This window comes from Lithobates pipiens, unplaced genomic scaffold (assembly GCF_037356315.1).
Source record: "Lithobates pipiens isolate NorthernLeopardFrog02 unplaced genomic scaffold, aLitPip1_a1.2 Scaffold_13, whole genome shotgun sequence".
In the NCBI taxonomy this organism is placed as follows: Eukaryota; Metazoa; Chordata; class Amphibia; order Anura; family Ranidae; genus Lithobates; species Lithobates pipiens.
The window spans coordinates 145,887,409-145,905,561 of record NW_027507718.1 but is presented as its reverse complement, the minus strand read 5'-3'; positions in this window follow the sequence as shown (position 1 = coordinate 145,905,561).

Sequence of the window (18,153 nt, the reverse complement as noted above, 5' to 3'; positions counted from 1 at the left end):
TCTGCCAGTCAAACCTGCTGTCTGCCCATGGGATCTAAATTTGGCTTTGTCTGCTTTACAGGAGCAACCTTTTGAACCATTGCACCATGCTTCTTTAATTCTTTTAACTAAAAAGTTTGTCTTTCTGGTAGCCATATCCTCTGCTAGGAGGGTATCGGAGTCAGCAGCTCATTTCTTGTAAAGAGCCATATTTGATTATTCACAAAGACAGGGTGGTGTTGCGGCCTCACCCTACCTTTTTACCCAAGGTAGTTTCAAGATTCCATTTGAATCAAGATATGGTCCTACTGTCCTTTTTTCCAGATCCGCAGTCAGCGGAAGAATCATTACACACTATGAATGTTGTAAGAGCAGTCAGTATCTATCTGCAGGCAACCGCTCAGATACAAAAAAAAATATTGTTTATTTATTCTGCCGGAGGGCCCCAAGAAGGGCCAGGCAGTGTCAAAGTCCACTATTTCTAGATGGATTTGACAAGTAATTTTTCAGGCTTATGGTTTAAAGGGGAAGACCCCTCCTTTTCAAATTAAAGCGCACTCTACTAGGGCTGTTAGTGCCTCTTGGGCAGTGCATCACCAGGCCTCCTTGGCTCAGATCTGCAAGGCTGTGACTTGGTCTTCAGTCCACACATTCACTAGATTTTATCAGCCGGATGTAAGGGGGTGCAGTGTACTGCAGGCTGCAGTTTAGTTCCTCTAGTCCGTCTGCGGTCTATGTTTTGATCTGTGTGTCCCCTCATTTGGGCATTGCTTTGGGACGTCCCACTAAGTAATGAAGGCTCTGTGTCCCGTGATGTATGATCAAAAAAATTATAATTTTTTAATACAGCTTACCTGGAAAAATCCTTTTCTTGGGAAACATCACTGGACACAGATCTCTCGACCCTCTATGGGTTTTACGTTGAGACGTATTGCTTTGATACAAAACTGAGGTGCTTCCCATAAGGGAGGGGTTATATAGAGGAGGAACTCTTCTTAATTAGGGTCAACCAGGGTCCAATCACCACAGGTCACTATCTAACCCAGTAATGAAGGCTCTGTGTCCCGTGATGTATTTCCCAAGAAAAGGATTTTACAGGTGAGCTGTATTAAAAAATCAAATTTTTTTGAAGTTGAACTCGAACCCAGACGTAAAGGGGATACAGATTGGAACTAAGACGCACAAAATTGCCGCCTTCACAGATGATATTCTCCTTTTCCTTTCCGAACCCCTCATTTCCATCCCTAATCTTCTTTCAGACCTTGACGCCTTTAAAGCACTTTCCAACCTAAAAATCAATTTCTCGAAATCCGAAGCCCTGAACATATCACTACGCACCGAAATGATTGATTTATGCCGCTAGAACTTTCCTTTTCGCTGGAATAATACAGCTATCACTTACCTAGGCATTCAGTTACCTGCAAGTCTGGGAAACTTATACTCGGCCAACTTTGTCCCTCTCCTCCAAACCATCAAGACAGACCTCAAAGCCTGGTCTATCGGATTATTCTTCTGGTTTGGTAGAGCCTCAATTATTAAAATGAACATCCTACCTCTGGCCTTTTTTAAATCTTTCCAATCTCTCTGTAACAATTTTATTTGAAAGGGACAAAGAGCCAGGTTGAGCTTCTCCAGATTACCTCTACCGAAAGTTAAAGGAGGTATCAGCCTTCCTGATATCAAGAAATATTATTTGGCTAGTCACGTGGCCAGAATTGTAGACTGGAATGTCCATTCGGATACTAAAGCATGGATACAAATATAAAGCGCTTTTTTCCTGACCCCGCTTAAATTTTTACCATGGTTACACCCTGAACATGTCCCTCAAACCTGCACACTACACCCGCTAATTGCGGGTACCTTACAAGCGTACCGTTCGGCGTGTCGGGCTCATCACATTTCTACTCCTCAAGGCCCATTAACCCCTATAAAACACAACCCAGCTTTCCCGGCTGGACAATCTGATGCCTTTCTCTCTGACATATGGCACACACCTGATGTTAGGGCTCAACTCTTTTTCTCCAATTCTAGACTATTATCTATTTCTGATCTCCCTACACTTCCTTCGGGACATCCCTTTCCACTGTGGGCTTACCTACAAATCAGGCATTTCTTGACGAACCGCCAATACAAACCTGACTTTGCTAGACAGCTTACGCCATTTGAAACATTATGCACCCAATCGGAACCGCAACGTCATCTCATTTCAGTCATATATGCACTATTCTTTTCTGCACACAGCCCGAAAGATAATTTGGCAGTTCGCAGTTGGGAAACTGATTTGTCTCTATCATTAACAGACTCCAATTGGTCTAATATTTATAATCACATTCATAAGGGTTCATCTAATGTCTCTGTACAAGAAAATAGCTTCAAAATTTTCACCAAGTGGTATCTCACACCTATCAAACTACACAAACGTAATCCCAACATATCTCCTGTTTGCTGGAGATGTGCAGATAGCGATGGATCGTTCCTACATATTTGGTGGTCCTGTGCATGGCTGCAACCTTTCTGGAGGGAGATACACCGCCTAATCTGCCAAATTACCGCGCTCCCTATCGATTTCTCCCCCGTCCAAATGCTCCTTTATCACTCGGCACTTCCATTGAAAACATATCATCGCTCTCTCACGTTGCATTTGCTAAACGCCGCTAAAATGTGTATTCCTGCATTATGGAAATCCACTACACCGCCCTCTATCTCTAATTGGATTAACAGAGTCTCAAATGTAGCTGAAATGGAAAATTTAATCTGTCAAGCTAAGGATACCCCTTCTAAATACTGGACAACCTGGGCTTGCTGGCATCATTTCCGAACTTCAGCTGAATGTCACCAATTGTTAACCGGAGTCTCACCGCCGTGAGATTTAGATACCCAATTATTCCACTAACGTTTTTCCTGATCCCTTTAGTTCCCTAAAGCTTGCTAAGCGAAACACTTATGGGCTTCTTACACTTACCTCTCGTAACAATGTGGTCACTGACATCCCTGCCTTTTTGATCCTTATGTAGGCCCCTTCTACAGCCTATATTCTAGCCAATCCTTCCGAGGACAATGCTAGGTCTTCAATGACTGCTTTAGCGTTCGATTAACAATTATTGAATAGTCTAGGTTTTATAGCTAAAATAATATTTGGCAAGTCAAAATGGCTTATTGATAGCCAGAAATCCGTTTCATGTTGTTGTACATGTTTTGTTAATTTGCTAATTTCATTTGTTAGCACTGTTCTTGACCCATTTTATTCTGTTCAGCTGTTTGTCGGTATTTGTACTATTTGTACCTCACGTAAACTTCAATAAAAGATTTTGGAACAAAAAAAAAAAATCTAATTTTTTGGCCTAAAAGCAAAATGCTATGTGTGGCCGAAAACACAGTACATCATCCTGAACACACCACCCCCACTGTGAAACTTGGTGGCAGCATCATGTTGTGGGGATGCTTTTCCCAGCAGGGACAGGGAAGCTTGTCAGAGTTGATGGGAAGATGGATGGAGCCAAATACAGGCCGCGTACACACGATTGGATTATCCGGCGGACCAGAGTCCGCCAAACAATCCGCCCGTGTGTGGGCTCCAACAGACTTTTTGTTCCCAAAAGTCCCGCGGACTAGAAAGAAGTCTTGACTCAAAATTGTACTCCGGACTTGGCAATCCGGGGGACAATCCGCCCGTCTGTGTGCTAGTCCACCGGACTTCTGAAATGAACGGCCTTACCCACACACGGAGTAAAGTCCATTCATTGGAAACGTGACTCCAGGTAGGCAGGACTATCGAAGGAAATCAATGTCGCCGCCTCCATCGGCGAGACTGACACCTTCACAAGCCCCGTCACCTGGTATGGATATAAAGGGGAACTCCTACGCCGAAAAAACATTGTGGGGGTCCCCCCAAAGTCCATACCAGACCCTTATCTGAGCACGCAGCCCGGCCAGTCAGGAAAGGGAGTGGGGACGAGCGAGCGCCCCCCCCCCCCCCCCCCGAGCCGTACTAGGCCGCATGCCCTCAACATGGGGCCCGCCCACCCCAAAGCATCTTGTCCCCATGTTGATGAGGACAAGGGCCTCTTTCCGACAACTCTGGTCGTTGGTTATCTGGGTCTGTGGGCAGGGCGCTTATCAGAATCTGGGAGATTCCGGCCCCCCCATCCTATGTGAATGAGTATGGGGTACGATGTACCCATACCCATTCACCTGGGGGAAAAAGTGTTAATAAAAAAACACAACACAGGTTTTTAAAGTACTTGATTAGACAGCTCCAGGGGTCTTCACACCAGGCTTTCAGCTCGGCTTTCTTCTTTTTTGTCGCCGCCGTCCGGGTGTCTTCTTCCGACTTCGGGGGTCTTGTCCCGCTCTTCGCTTCTTCTGCCGGGCCTCCGCTATCTTCTTACAGCTCTTTTACTAGCGTTGACCCGTCTTGTCGCTGAGCTGTCTTGAGCGGGACAAGACCCCCAAAGTCGGAAGAAGACCTTTGGACGGCGGCAATGACGAAGAAGAAATCCGGGCTCCTCCACTAGCGAAAGAGTGGCAAAAGAGCAGAAGATAGCGCAGGAGCCCGGCGAGAAGACCCCCCGAAGACGGAAGAAGACCCCCGGAGCTGTCTAATAAATGACTTTAAAAACCTGTTGTGTTTTTTTATTAACACTTTTTCCCTCAGGTGAATGTACCATGTACCCCATACTCATTCACATAAGGTGGGGAGCCGGAATCTGGGGGCACCCTTATTAAAGGGGGCTCCGATTCTGATAAGCCCCCCGCAGACCCCGACAACCAATGGTCAGGGTTGTCGGGAAGAGGCCATTGTCCTCATCAACATGGGGATAAGGTGCTTTGGGGTGGTGGGGCGCCCCTTCCCCAAAGCACCCCCCATGTTGCGGCCATGTACGGCTCAGGAGGGGGGGTGCTCGCTCTTCCCCACCCCCTTTCCTGACCAGCCAGGCTGCGTGTTCGGATAAGGGTCTGGTATGGACATTGGGGGGACCCCCACGCCGTTTTTTCAGTGTAGGGGTTCCCTTTTAAATCCACACTAGGCGACAGGGCTCACGAGGTGTCAATCTCGCTGATTGAGGCGGCGACATTTACTGCCTTCGCTAGTCCCGTCTACCTGGAGTCACGTTCAAAATGAATGGACTTTACTCCGTGTGTGGGCAAGTCCGTTCATTTCAAAAGTCCAGTCGTGTGTGGGCAAGTCTGCTCGTTTTCGGAAAGTCCGGCGGACCTCCGCTGCAAAGTCCGGCGGATTGTCTGCCGGATAGTCTGATAGTATGTACGCGCCATCAGAGTCTGCAAAAGTCTTGAGACTGGGGCAGAGGTTCACCTTCCAGCAGGACAACAACCCTAAACATACAGCCAGAGCTACAATGGAATCGTTTAGATCCAAGCATATTTATGTGTTAGAATGGCCCAGTCAAAGTCCAGACCTAAATCTAATTGCGAATCTGTGGCAAGACTTGAAAATTGCTGTTCACAGACACCTCTCTATCCAATCTGACAGAGCTTGAGCTATTTTGCAAAGAAGAATGGGCAAAAATGTCACCCTCTAGATGTGCAAAGCTGGTAGAGACATACCCAAAAAGACTTGCATACTGAATACTAATGCACGCCACACTTTTCAGATATTTATTTTGTAATCATTTTTCCTTCCACTTCCCTTATGTTGTGTTGGTCATAAAATCCCAATAAGATACATTTATGTTTTTGGTTGTAACATGACAAAATGTGGAAAATTTCAATGGGTATGAATACTTTTTCAAGGCACTGTAACAGTGATTATTACTGTAAAAAACAATCATAGCGTGTAAAAAAAAAAAAAAATGATCACCTTCCCAGAGTAGTACAGTGTTACTATGGTAACACTGTATTGCTCTGGTCGCAAGTATGTATAACTAAAAAAAAGAAAAACAACTGTAATAAAAGAACAAAGTTTAACTTGCCTACAGGTCACTTACACCCCCTTCCTGCCCAGACCATTTTTCAGCTTTCAGCACTGTCACACTTTGTATGACAATTGCGCAGTCATGCTACACTGTACCCAAATTAAATTCTTCATACAAATAGAGTTTTCTTTTGGTGGTATTTAATCACTGCTGGGTTTTTTATTTTTTCTAAAAAAAATAAAAAAAACTAATTGTAAAAAACTTTTTTTTTACCAAGTTTCTGTCGGTAAATTTTGTAATTAAGTGATTTTTCTCCTTCACTGATGTGCGCTGATGAGGCAGCACTGGTGGCACTGATGAGAACTGATAGGCAGCACTGTTAGGTGCCACTGATGGACACTAATAGGCGGCACTGGCATCACTAATGGGCACTGATTGGTGGCACTGGTGGGCACTCATCGCATTCATTCATCGCACTCATTAATCAGGGAAATTGGCCTAAAGCTGGAGCATAATGTTGGATCCTTCCCTTCCTTTGCCAAGATTGTTATATAAGCCCCCAGAGCTTCCTTACATATTTTCATTCCTCCCCCAATGGAGTTCATATATAGATGGAAGTAGGGCGTCGGGGGTTCCAAAGAACTTTTTAAAATATAGGAACGTGTACTCATCTGGCCCTGGGATTTTCCCACTCTTACTGTTTTTACTTGCCTGCTCTATCTCTTCCTTAGAGATATCACTATCAAGCTTACTTGAATCTTCTTCTGATATAACTGGCAGTTTTATACTGTTCAATTTTATTCCTTCTATTTTGTTTATCATTGCAATCCTGACTTCCGCTTACTCAGTGGCGGCTGGTGAAGTTTTTGGATGGGGGGGCGCCAGACCCCGCCCATCATGACCCCGCCCACCATTTTGGCCCCTCCCACTTCTCCTAAAACACGCCCCTTATGTAATCGGAAAAAAAAATTGACGTGGGTTCCCCCTCCGAGAGCATACCAGGCCCTTAGGTCTGGTATGGATTCCAAGGGGAACCCCCTACGCCGAAAAAACGGCGTGGGGGTCCCCCCCAGTTCCACACCAGACCCTTATCCGAGCACGCTACCCGGCCGGCCAGGAAAGGGGGTGGGGACGAGCGGGCGGTCCCCCCCCTCCTGAGCCGTACCAGGCCGCGTGCCCTCAACATGGGGGGGTGCCTTGGGGGAGGGGGGGTGTGCGGCCCCCCCACCCCAAAGCACCTTGTCCCCATGTTGATGAGGACAAGGGCTTCTTCCCGACAACCCTGGCCGTTGGTTGTCGGGGTCTGCGGGCGGGGGGCTTATCGGAATCCGGGAGCCCCCTTTAATAAGGGGGCCCCGGATACCGGCCCCCCACCCTATGTGAATGAGTATGGGGTACAATGTACCCCTACCCATTCACCTGTGAAAAAAAGTACAACAAAAAAACACAACACAGGGTTAAAATATTTTATTGCACAGCTCCGGGGGTCTTCCGTCTTCGGGGTCTTCTCGCCGGACTCCTCCGCTATCTTCTTGTAGCTCTTTTGCTAGCGGAGGAGTCCGGCTTTCTTCCTCGCCGCCGGCCTCTTCTCCCGACTTCGGGGGTCTTGTCCCCCTCTTCGGTTCTTCTGCCGGGCCACCGCGCCTTCTTATAGCTCTTTTAGAGGCGGTGGCCCGGTCTTCTTCTGCTGCTGCCGCCGCCGCCGCCGCCCGGGAAGAAGAAGAAGAAGAAGAACGGGCGGCGGCGGCGGCGGCGGCGGCGGCAGCAGAAGACCGGGCCACCGCCTCTAAAAGAGCTATAAGAAGGCGCGGTGGCCCGGCAGAAGAACCGAAGAGGGGGAGAAGACCCCCGAAGTCGGGAGAAGAGGCCGGCGGCGAGGAAGAAAGCCGGACTCCTCCGCTAGCAAAAGAGCTACAAGAAGATAGCGGAGGAGTCCGGCGAGAAGACCCCCGAAGACGGAAGACCCCCGGAGCTGTGCAATAAAATATTTTAACCCTGTGTTGTGTTTTTTTTTTTGTACTTTTTTTCACAGGTGAATGGGTAGGGGTACATTGTACCCCATACTCATTCACATAGGGTGGGGGGCCGGTATCCGGGGCCCCCTTATTAAAGGGGGCTCCCGGATTCCGATAAGCCCCCCGCCCGCAGACCCCGACAACCAACAGCCAGGGTTGTCGGGAAGAGGCCCTTGTCCTCATCAACATGGGGACAAGGTGCTTTGGGGTGGGGGGGCCGCACGCCCCCCCTCCCCCAAGGCACCCCCCCATGTTGAGTGCACGCGACCTGGTACGGCTCAGGAGGGGGGGGGGCGCCCGCTCGTCCCCACCCCCTTTCCTGGCCGGCCGGGTAGCGTGCTCGGATAAGGGTCTGGTGTGGATCTGGGGGGGACCCCCACGCCGTTTTTTCGGCGTAGGGGGTTCCCCTTGGAATCCATACCAGACCTAAGGGCCTGGTATGCTCTCGGAGGGGGAACCCACGTCAAATTTTTTTTCAGAAATTTGGCGTGGAGTTCCCCCTTCAGAGCTCATTCTCTGATTGGCCACGGCAAAAGTCGCCTGGCCTGGGGAAACCTTTCTGGCTGTGAAAGCTTTTTGCATTCATTCAGCTAAATGCACGAACATTCTCCACAAAGTAGAGGCTAGAAAGCCTTTATGCGGTGACTCACCTCTCACTGTCTGGCAGCTCCGCTCGGGCTAAGGAACGGAGCTGCCTACGTCACTTCCGGGTTTCGTGAACAGCCGAAAGCCGGAAGTGACTGCCTGTCTAAGAATGACAATGCTCCCGCCCGTAGAATCACAGTGATTTTACGGGCGGAAGCTAGTCGGCGTTCTGCAGTGCGCCGCAAGACGGGTTTTTAACCCGCAAATGAAGCGCCATGGATGCAATCTTGTGATTGCATGGACGTGGCGCTTCTCATAGTGCACTGTGACCGGCGCCACAGTACACTATGTTAAATTGTTAAATGACATTTTTTTTTTTTTTTTTTTTTAAATGTCTTAAAGGGCCCGTTTTTTTTTTTTTAGATTTTTTTTTACTTTTTTTTTTTTTTAACTTTTTTTTTTTTTTTTTACACCTAGGGAGAGGGGGGGCGGCGCCCGGGCGCCCCCTATGGGCGGGCCGCCACTGCGCTTACTTCATCTAGTGATTACTAAATACGCTAGAAAAATTTTACTGATATTTCTAGTTGAATGTTTCATCACTCCCTTTTTATATTTTATTTTTGCAATATAATTCAGATTCCATCTAGGTTTAATTGCCCCCACCAATAGTCTCCCAGGTTTATTACCAAATTCACATTGCCTTTTAGCTGACTTTAGAGATACCGTCTTGTATCCTGTTCCAGCAAATCCCTCAATGCCTCCCGCTTTCCTGTTAATTCAACCATTATTTTACAATTATTTAACCCTTTGTGTGACAGCTCCACCTCCTGGATTTCCTGCTGGATCTGTTGTTTTTGCGCTATCCACATTTTCTTTCTCTTAGCCCCTACTGCTATTAATCTCCCTCTCATAAATACTTTATGGATTTCCCACAATACAGTTGGCGCAAAATTCTCTACATTGTTTTCTTCAAATAACAAATTCAGATCAATTTCTAAAGCCTCAAATATATCATGATCATATAAGAGAGATTCATCTAACCTCCAAAATCTTTGCCTATCCGGTATGTCCTCTAAGTCCAAGCTAGCCATGACAGGGGCATTATCTGAGAGGGTTATTGATTTCACTTCTACCTTCAGTAGCCCTTCTAGAAGCTGATGATCCAGGAAAATATAATCAATTCTCGAGTAGGAGGAGTGTAGCTGAGAATAATATGTAAAGTCTCTCCCCCTAGGGCGTAGAATTCTCCATGCCTCCACTAGTTGCTGCTGATGTAGTTTTCGTTTGACTACCTTAAGATATTTTCCTTCTGAGCGTAGAAAAAGAGGTTGGGTATCCAGAGCTGGATCGAATACAAAATTGAGATCTCCTACCATTATCACCCCCCCCCCCCTTTACATTTTTACAATTTATTCAATACATTTCTAAAAAGAAGACGGTTGAGTATTAGGGTGGTAAATATTAACTAATGTATATGTTTTATTAAACAGGGAGCCCTTAATAAATAAATCCCTCCCTCCGACTCTATAGCTTTTAGAACAAATGGGGTATTTCTATTGAATCCTATTGCTATCCCTTTAGATCTCTTATTAGGGGAATATCCATGGAACCAGGCTGGATGATTTTTAGAGTTCAATCCAGCACTGGATGACCATTTAGAATGGGTCTCCTGTAAAAAGACAATATTTGATGACCAGCTTTTCAGTTTCTGCAATATTTGATAATTCTTGCCGGGACTATTTAATCCTCTAACATTATATGTGACTGTCTTCAGAGGAGCCATTTTTCCAAAGTGTTAAATATATGCATCCAAGAGCGTATAGCCGCGGTATAAAAAGAAAGACTTCTTTCCTTTTTCCAAGGGTGATCTATTCAGTGTACCACACATTAATCAACATAACAAAACATAACCTTTCCTCTCCCATTCACCCCCTCACAAACATCCCTCTGGACAGCCCTCCTCCCACCCCTCCTTACATTGAATATCAATGTTATATCCGCCAGGCTAGCACCTGTTACCAGGTCCTAAGCCTGGTTGGACCTCCCTTGGGGGGGGGGGGCTGTAAATGCCTGCATGCCCCCATTGGGGGGTGGTCCAGGCCAGCACCACCAGGTCCTCAGCACCCCCACTCCCCGAGCGAGACTGTTTCCCAGCAGCCTATCCTGTCTATTACTTATTTCCTATTTTTCCTATCTTATGCCTATGTCAGGATCAGCGGCTAGGGAGACAAGGGAACTGAGACCAAACAAAGGAGATTAATATATATATATATATATATATATAGTGATATTTATATGATATGAAACACAGCAAACAGCACACAGTAAATGTGAACATAAACAAACCCCAAAAGACAAATAACAAAGGAACCTAACTACTAACTATATACAAAAAACGTCTAAAGGACAAGGATAAAGGAATGCAAGGTTGCAAGGAAGGGGATCTCAACAGGGTACTCAAATAGAAGCAAGGCAGGAACAAGGCAGAGAGGTACAGACTGGATCAAGCTAGGCACAGTCGGCAAGGAAGGGACCAGAATCATGATGCACCAGGGGAAGGGAGGAGAAGCCTTAAGTAGCCCCCAGGCAGCTGAACATTAGTTAGCTTGATTACACCAGCCTGCTGGCTCCTGGGTGACACCTGCTGGTGGACACTGGAACTGCAGCAAACAGCCCAGAGCAGGATAATCCTAACAGAATTCCCCCTTAAGGAGTGGCCGCTGGACGCTCCATAGGGCCCCACCATGAGGGTCTGCAAGCTGACTGAGCACTCCACTGTCCGTGTCTGAAGGCCTGGTGAGATCCCCGCCGCCGGGGTCCCAATACTGGCTGGGTTTTCTGCTGGTCAGATCCCCAAGGAGGCGCAACACCAAAGGCTTTTTCTCAAAAGCAGCCTGTGTCCCAATTCTGGGACACCAAAGGACACCCGACCGCCCAATGCCAGAGTCCCTGGTCAGTGCAGGTACCCTGATACCAGGGCATTCCTTCCACGACTGGACCTTCTCTCCCTCTGTTGCTAGTGGCCGCTCTGCACGGTACCTGTCCCTCAGGTCTGCCCAGTGCATAGGTTACCCCACTCGGGTCCCAAAATGCACCAGGGATCGCAGAGATGACTCCTGGGTCAGGACAAAGCTCAAATGGAAAACTATCCTTTCCCATGGGACCTCTACTCCCGGGGCTATAACAGCAGATGTGGCTCTCAAGTTCAAAGTGGAGATCTGGACCTCCTGGCCTTGGCACAACAGGCTCCTCTGGCTGCAAAAATAACTCAGGATGAGCAAATGTAGGGATCTTGACCCACCCAGACAACCCCTTTAGGCCACATAACACTGGATTTTTAGAAGCCTCAGACACATCAGTAAGTGGGAGTTTAACCCAGTCAGAGTCCAGCTTAACAGCAATTAGGGATGGCATAGTCCAAAGGGGCGGCGGCCCCCGGAATCAGCATAGTCCAGAGTGGCGGCAGCCCCGGAATTAGCATAGTCCAGAGGAGGACCAGCCCCAGAATCAACATAGTCCATAGGGGCAATGGGCACCAGATCAACAGGCTGAGCAGCAGGCACATCAGACTGGGTAACAGCCCAGGAACCAGCATAGTCAGTTTCATTGGTCCCTTTGTGAGGTTGCTGATCCAGTGGCAGTCTCACTTGTATTAAGCACACCGGTAATTGGGTGGTTTCCATATGGAGTTAGAATGAGGCTTGGTCAGTTTGTAGTCCCTGAGTGGTTTATTGATCTCATTGGTGGGATTAATGACTGGGGGAGAGCCTGGCGAATCAGAATCTGACACGGGAACGACGCTTGGTTTTGGCGGGAACAGCTGGGTGCCCAGAGTGAGGCTTGTAGGGTTAAGGACAGTATAAATGGAGGTGATGCAGCGTGCCGCTTGTGCCCCTGGATGATGCAATTTTGTTGCGAAACGCGTGGGGCTGAGTGATACGCTAATGTCACCTCGTGTTTGGAACAGTTCCAGGAGAACGGGTCTGTCAGCATGCGTCCGGCCGTGGGCAACGGACTTAAGGCTGATGATTTCTTTATACACTGTAAGTGCAATTTTACTTTTTAGTTTTTAGTAATAAAGGGTTTTACACTATTTGGAGTTCTATTTCTCTTCCATGGTTTTGGTATACCTATCCTGAGTCCCTCTAAATTTATGAGAAAGATTTTTTGGGAGCGTTTTTTCTACAATCCTTATATTGGAGTGGTGGCGCAAGGAGAATATCGAGGACCCCTCTGGATTGGGAGACGATTATATATTCATATGTCTTTTGTGAGTGACCCTCTGTAGTGGGGAGTCATGATTTTCTGGTAAGCGGCAAATTTAATTTTTTTGGTGGCGGAACAAGTACTACTTAATCGCACACAGCAGTGGATCGCTTATGGTTCATTTGTGGAGGACTTCACATTCTTGAAAGAACTCTCTTTTGATTTACACATACAGACTTGTAATCCATACACTGGGTGTATTTAGAGTTTGTATTGCTATACATAAGGGCATGCGACTTGGTCCTATACTGCAAGGAATAGCCGGTTCGCATGGTTTGAGTTTGTAATATTTATATGCATTCATCAGGGGTCAAGTCCTGGGGAAAAAAGTGTGGGAACTCCCACCCAAGATTCACTCCCCCACCAAAAAAAATAAAAAATGATATGCTCATATGCACAAACACTTCAAAAGTGGTATTTTTCATCCAATTTTCGTATTGCTCCTCCTCTGGGTCCTCTCATCATATGGCACTGAAGATAGAGGAGGGGGATTCAGCGGGACACACAGAGCAAGTATGCAGAAGATTGGGGGGGAGGATGAGGAGACAGAAAATCAGGAGGGGCCGGCGGGGAGGAGCGCATCACGAGAGGTCTGACTAAATACAATCTCTTAGCAGCAGGGACCTGATCTACCCATCAGCTAGCTGTGATTGACAGGTAGATCGAAGAGGAAGCTGTCATGGGGCCCCCTACTGGCAATGCCTGAATGGTCAGTCCACCCCTGGCGTGTGTCATTTACTATTGCGAGCTGTGTAGGCAGATGCTGGTGTAGCACCTGCCACACAGCTCACATACTTCAAAGTCTTGCAGGACTGCTAACGGGAACTGAGTTCCTGTTGTGGAAATAGTACAGGAACTCCGTTCCCATGCGTTCCCGCAGGACTTGAGCCCTGGCATTCATTATTTTTGTTTTGATTTCATATTAATTTATGTTTAGAGGCTGGGAACAGCATATAATTCACTGTTACTTTATTTATGTATACACAATTTGATGTTTGTGGGATTTAGCGCAGCTTATATTTTTATCTTTTCTTCTAAAATGGCCCTGTATTTGGCCTTATAAATCTTCCCATTTGCTCTGACAAGCTTCCCTGTCCCTGCTGAAGAAAGGCATCCCCACAACATGAGGCTGCCACCACCATGTTTCACGGTGGGGATGGTGTGTTCAGGGTGATGTGCAGTGTTATGCCGCATACACACGATCAGACTATGCGGCGGACTTAGTCTGGAGGACAAACCGCCATAAAGTCCGCCGGACTGTCTGAACGACCTGCCCACACACACGGGACCTAGTCCGCCGGAAAAGTCACGTGTGTGTGGGCAGGTCCGCTCGTATTATCCGCCGTACTTTTGAAATGAACGGACTACCCCACACACGGAGGAAAGTCCGTTCATTTTGAGCACGACTCCAGGTAGCCGGGACCAGTGAAGGCAGTGTCGCTGGCCTCTTCACCTGGTATGGAGTTAAAGTGGAAGCCCTACGCCGAAAAAACAGCGTGGGGGTCCCCCCCAGGTCCATATCAGACCCTTATCCAAGCACGCAACCCGGCCGGTCAGGAAAGGGGGTGGGGGCGAGCGAGCGCCCTCCCCTGAGCCATACCAGGCCGCGTGCCCTCAATGTGGGGGGTGCTTTGGGGAAGGGGGGCCGCACGGCCCTCCCACCCCAAAGCACCTTGTCCCCATGTTGATGAGGACAAGGGCCTCTTCCCAACAACCCTGGCCTTGGGTTATCGGAATCTGATCGGATCCCGGCCCCCCACCCTATGTGAATGAGTATGGGGTACAATGTACCCCTACCCATTCACCTGTGAAAAAAATAAAAATAAAACACACAAGGGTTAAAATAGTTTATTGCACAGCTCCGGGGGTCTTCTTCCATCTTCGGGGGTCTTCTCGCCAGACTCCTCCGCTATCTTCTGCTCTTTTGCTAGCTCTTTTACTAGCGGAGGAGCCCGGCTTTCTTCTTCGTCGCCGCCCGGGGGTCTTTTTCCGACTTCGGGGGTCTTGTCCCCCTCTTCGGGGGTCTTGTCCCTCTCTTTGGTTCTTTTTGCCGGGCCTCCGCGCCTTCTTCTAGCTCTTTTACAAGCGGTGGCCCGGTCTTCTGTTGCCACCGCCTTCTGTTCTTCTCTTCTTGAGCTGTTGCCTCGTCGCTGTCTCTGGCCACAATGACAGGCACGCGGCGTGCAGCGACTTATATAGGGACATCACCGGATGATGTCCCCGCCCATTATGATGTCACAGTCCCAGAGGATGCGGGGACATCATCCGGGGATGTCCCTATATAAGTCACTGCGCGCCGCGTGCCTGTCATTGTGGCCAGAGACAGCGACGAGGCAACAGCTCAAGAAGAGAAGAACAGAAGGCGGTGGTGACAGAAGACTGGGCCACTGCTTGTAAAAGAGCTAGAAGAAGGCGCAGAGGAACGAAGAGGGGGACAGGACCCCCGAAGTCGGAAGAAGACCCCCGGGCGGCGACGAAGAAGAAAGCCGGGCTCCTCCGCTGGTAAAAGAGCTAGCAAAAGAGCATAAGATAGCGGAGTAGTCCGGTGAGAAGACTCCAGAAGACGGAAGAAGACCCCCGGAGCTGTGCAATAAACTATTTTAACCCTTGTGTGTTGTGTTTTTTTTTTACATTTTTTTCACAGGTGAATGGCTAAGGGTACATTGTATCCCCATACTCATTCACATAGGGTGGGGGGCCGGGATCCTGGGGCCCCCTTATTAAAGTTGGCTCACGGATTCCGATAAGCCCCCCGCCCGCAGACCCCAACAACCAACGGCCAGGGTTGTCGGGAAGAGGCCCTTGTCCTCATCAACATGGGGACATGGTGCTTTGTGGTGGGGGGCCGCCCCCCCTTCCCCAAAGCACCCCCATGTTGAGGGCACGCGGCCTAGTATGGCTCAGGAGGGGGGGGGAAATCGCTCGCTCGTTCCCACCCCCTTTCCTGACCGGCCAGGTTGTGTGCTCGGATAAGGGTCTGATATGGACCTAGGGGGGACCCCATGCCTTTTTTTCGGTGTAGGGCTTCCCCTTTAACTCCATACCAGGTGAAAGGGCCAGCGACGCTGCCTTTGCTGGTCCTGGCTACCTGGAGCCGTGCTCAAAATGAACAGACTTTTCTCCGTACGGAAAAAGTCTGTTCGTTTCAAAAGTACGGCGGACTAGCACACACACGACTGCGAGTCCGGTGGACATATTTTGGTGCAAAACGACTTTCTTAGTCCGACTGACTTTTCGGTAAAAAAAGTCCGCCAGAGCCCACACACGGGGGGATTGTTTCCACCGGATTGTTTGATCGTGTGTACGCGGCATAAGTTTTCCTCCACACATAGCATTTTGTTTTTAGGCCAAAAAGTTAAATTTTGATCTCATCTGACCACAGCACCTTAGGCCACATGTTTGCTGTGTCCCCCACATGGCTTTTTGCAAACTGCAATGGGACTTATACTTTCCTTCAAAAATGGCTTTCTTCTTGCCACTCTTCCATAAAGACCAGATTTGTGGAGTTCACAACTAATCAATGTCCTGTGGACAGATTCCCCCCACCTGAAATTCTTCCAGTGTTACCATGGGCCTCTTAGCAGCTTCTCTGATTAACGCTCTCCCTGCCCGGCCTGACAGTTTAGGTGGACGGCCATGTCTTGTTAGGTTTGCAGTTGCACCACAATCTTTCCATTTTCAGATGATGGATTGAACAGTGCTCTGTGAGATGTTAAAAGTTTGGGATATTTTTTTCTAAACTTAACCTTGCTTTAAACTTCTCCACAACTTTATCCCTGACCTGTCTGGTGTGTTCCTTGGCCTTTATGATGCTGTTTGTTTACTAATGCCGTGTACACACGACCGGACTTTCCAGCAGACTAGGTCCGACGGTCTTCCCAACAGACTTTTCAGCTGAGTTCCGACCGAAAGGACTTGGCCACACACAATCACACCAAAGTCTGATGGATTCGAACGTGATGATGTACGACCGAACTAGAATAAGGAAGTTCATAGCCAGTAGCCAATAGCTGCCCTAGCGTCGGTTTTCGTCCATCGGATTTTTTTCGAGTCAGTCGGAAAGATTTGAAACATGTTCTAAATCTAAAGTCCGTCTGATTTTTCAACAGCAAAGGTACGATGAAGCCCACACATGGTCGAATTGTCCAACAGATTCGTTCTGTCTGACCTTTGCTGTCGAAAAGTCCACATGCCACATGCCTTATGCTGTGTGTACACAGCATAAGGTTCTCTAACAAACCTCTGAGGGCTTCACAGACCAGCTGTGTTTATACTGAGATTAAATTACACACACACAGGCGGATTCTATTTAGTAATTAGGTGACTTCTGAAGGCAATTGGTTCCACTAGATGTTAGTTAGGGGTATCAGAATACAGGGCGCTGACTATAAATCCACACCAGACTTTTCAGATATGTATTTGGAAAACATTTGGAAAACCATTTATCATTTTCCTTCCAATTCACAATTACATTTACATTTTTGGTTGTAACATGACAAAATGTGGAAAATTCCAAGGGGTATGAATACTTTTTCAAGGCACTGTATATCTGAGCTCAGCTTCCTGAAGAGCTCTTGTTCATCATCAAAGTCTATATTTTCCTTCTCCTGTGCTTTTAGTATAGCTTCCCTCTGTTTGAAAAAATGCACCCGACATAAAACATTGCCAAGTATCGTGGCAACGGGGTTGAGAAAGCCTGGAGAAAGCCTAGCACAATATCATTTGGATCTGTAACGGAATTGTCTAGTATTGTGTTAAAGATACTGACCAGTAAAGGCATTAAACCATCCAGTTATTTTGACTCATGCAAGCCCCTAATGCACATGTTGCTTTGCCTATGTCGGTAATCTAGATTAGTGTTTCTCAACTCCAGTCCTCAAGGCACCCCAACAGGTCATGTTTTCAGGATTTCCCTCAAATGAAATGTTAATTACTAAGGCAGTGGAACTGATCAAATCACCTGTGCAAAATAATGCAAAGCCTTAAAACAGGGGTGTCCAAACTACGGCCCTCCAGCTGTTGCAGAACTACACATCCCATGAGGCATTGTAAAACTCTGACATTCAAAGACATGACTAGGCATGATGGGGATTGTAGTTCCTGAACAACTGGAGGGCCGTAGTTTGGACAACCCTGCCTTAAAACATGACCTGTTGGGGGCGACTTGAGGACTGGAGTTGAGAAAAACTGCACTAGATCATCAATATGAGACCATAAGGCTTGAATCTGTACCTGATGATCACAGATCGCTATTTGATGGTTTTCTTGTACAGACAGAATTGGTGAGACATTTTTGTATGACCTCCAAATGATCATGAAAACTTTGGAGGTCTGAAGGTCCGCCATATCTCTCTTATGGCTATCTTCCTTTTTTTGAAGCATAGCTTCCATATCTTTCTTAATGTGGCGTAATTGAAGATATTTCTCTAAGATAC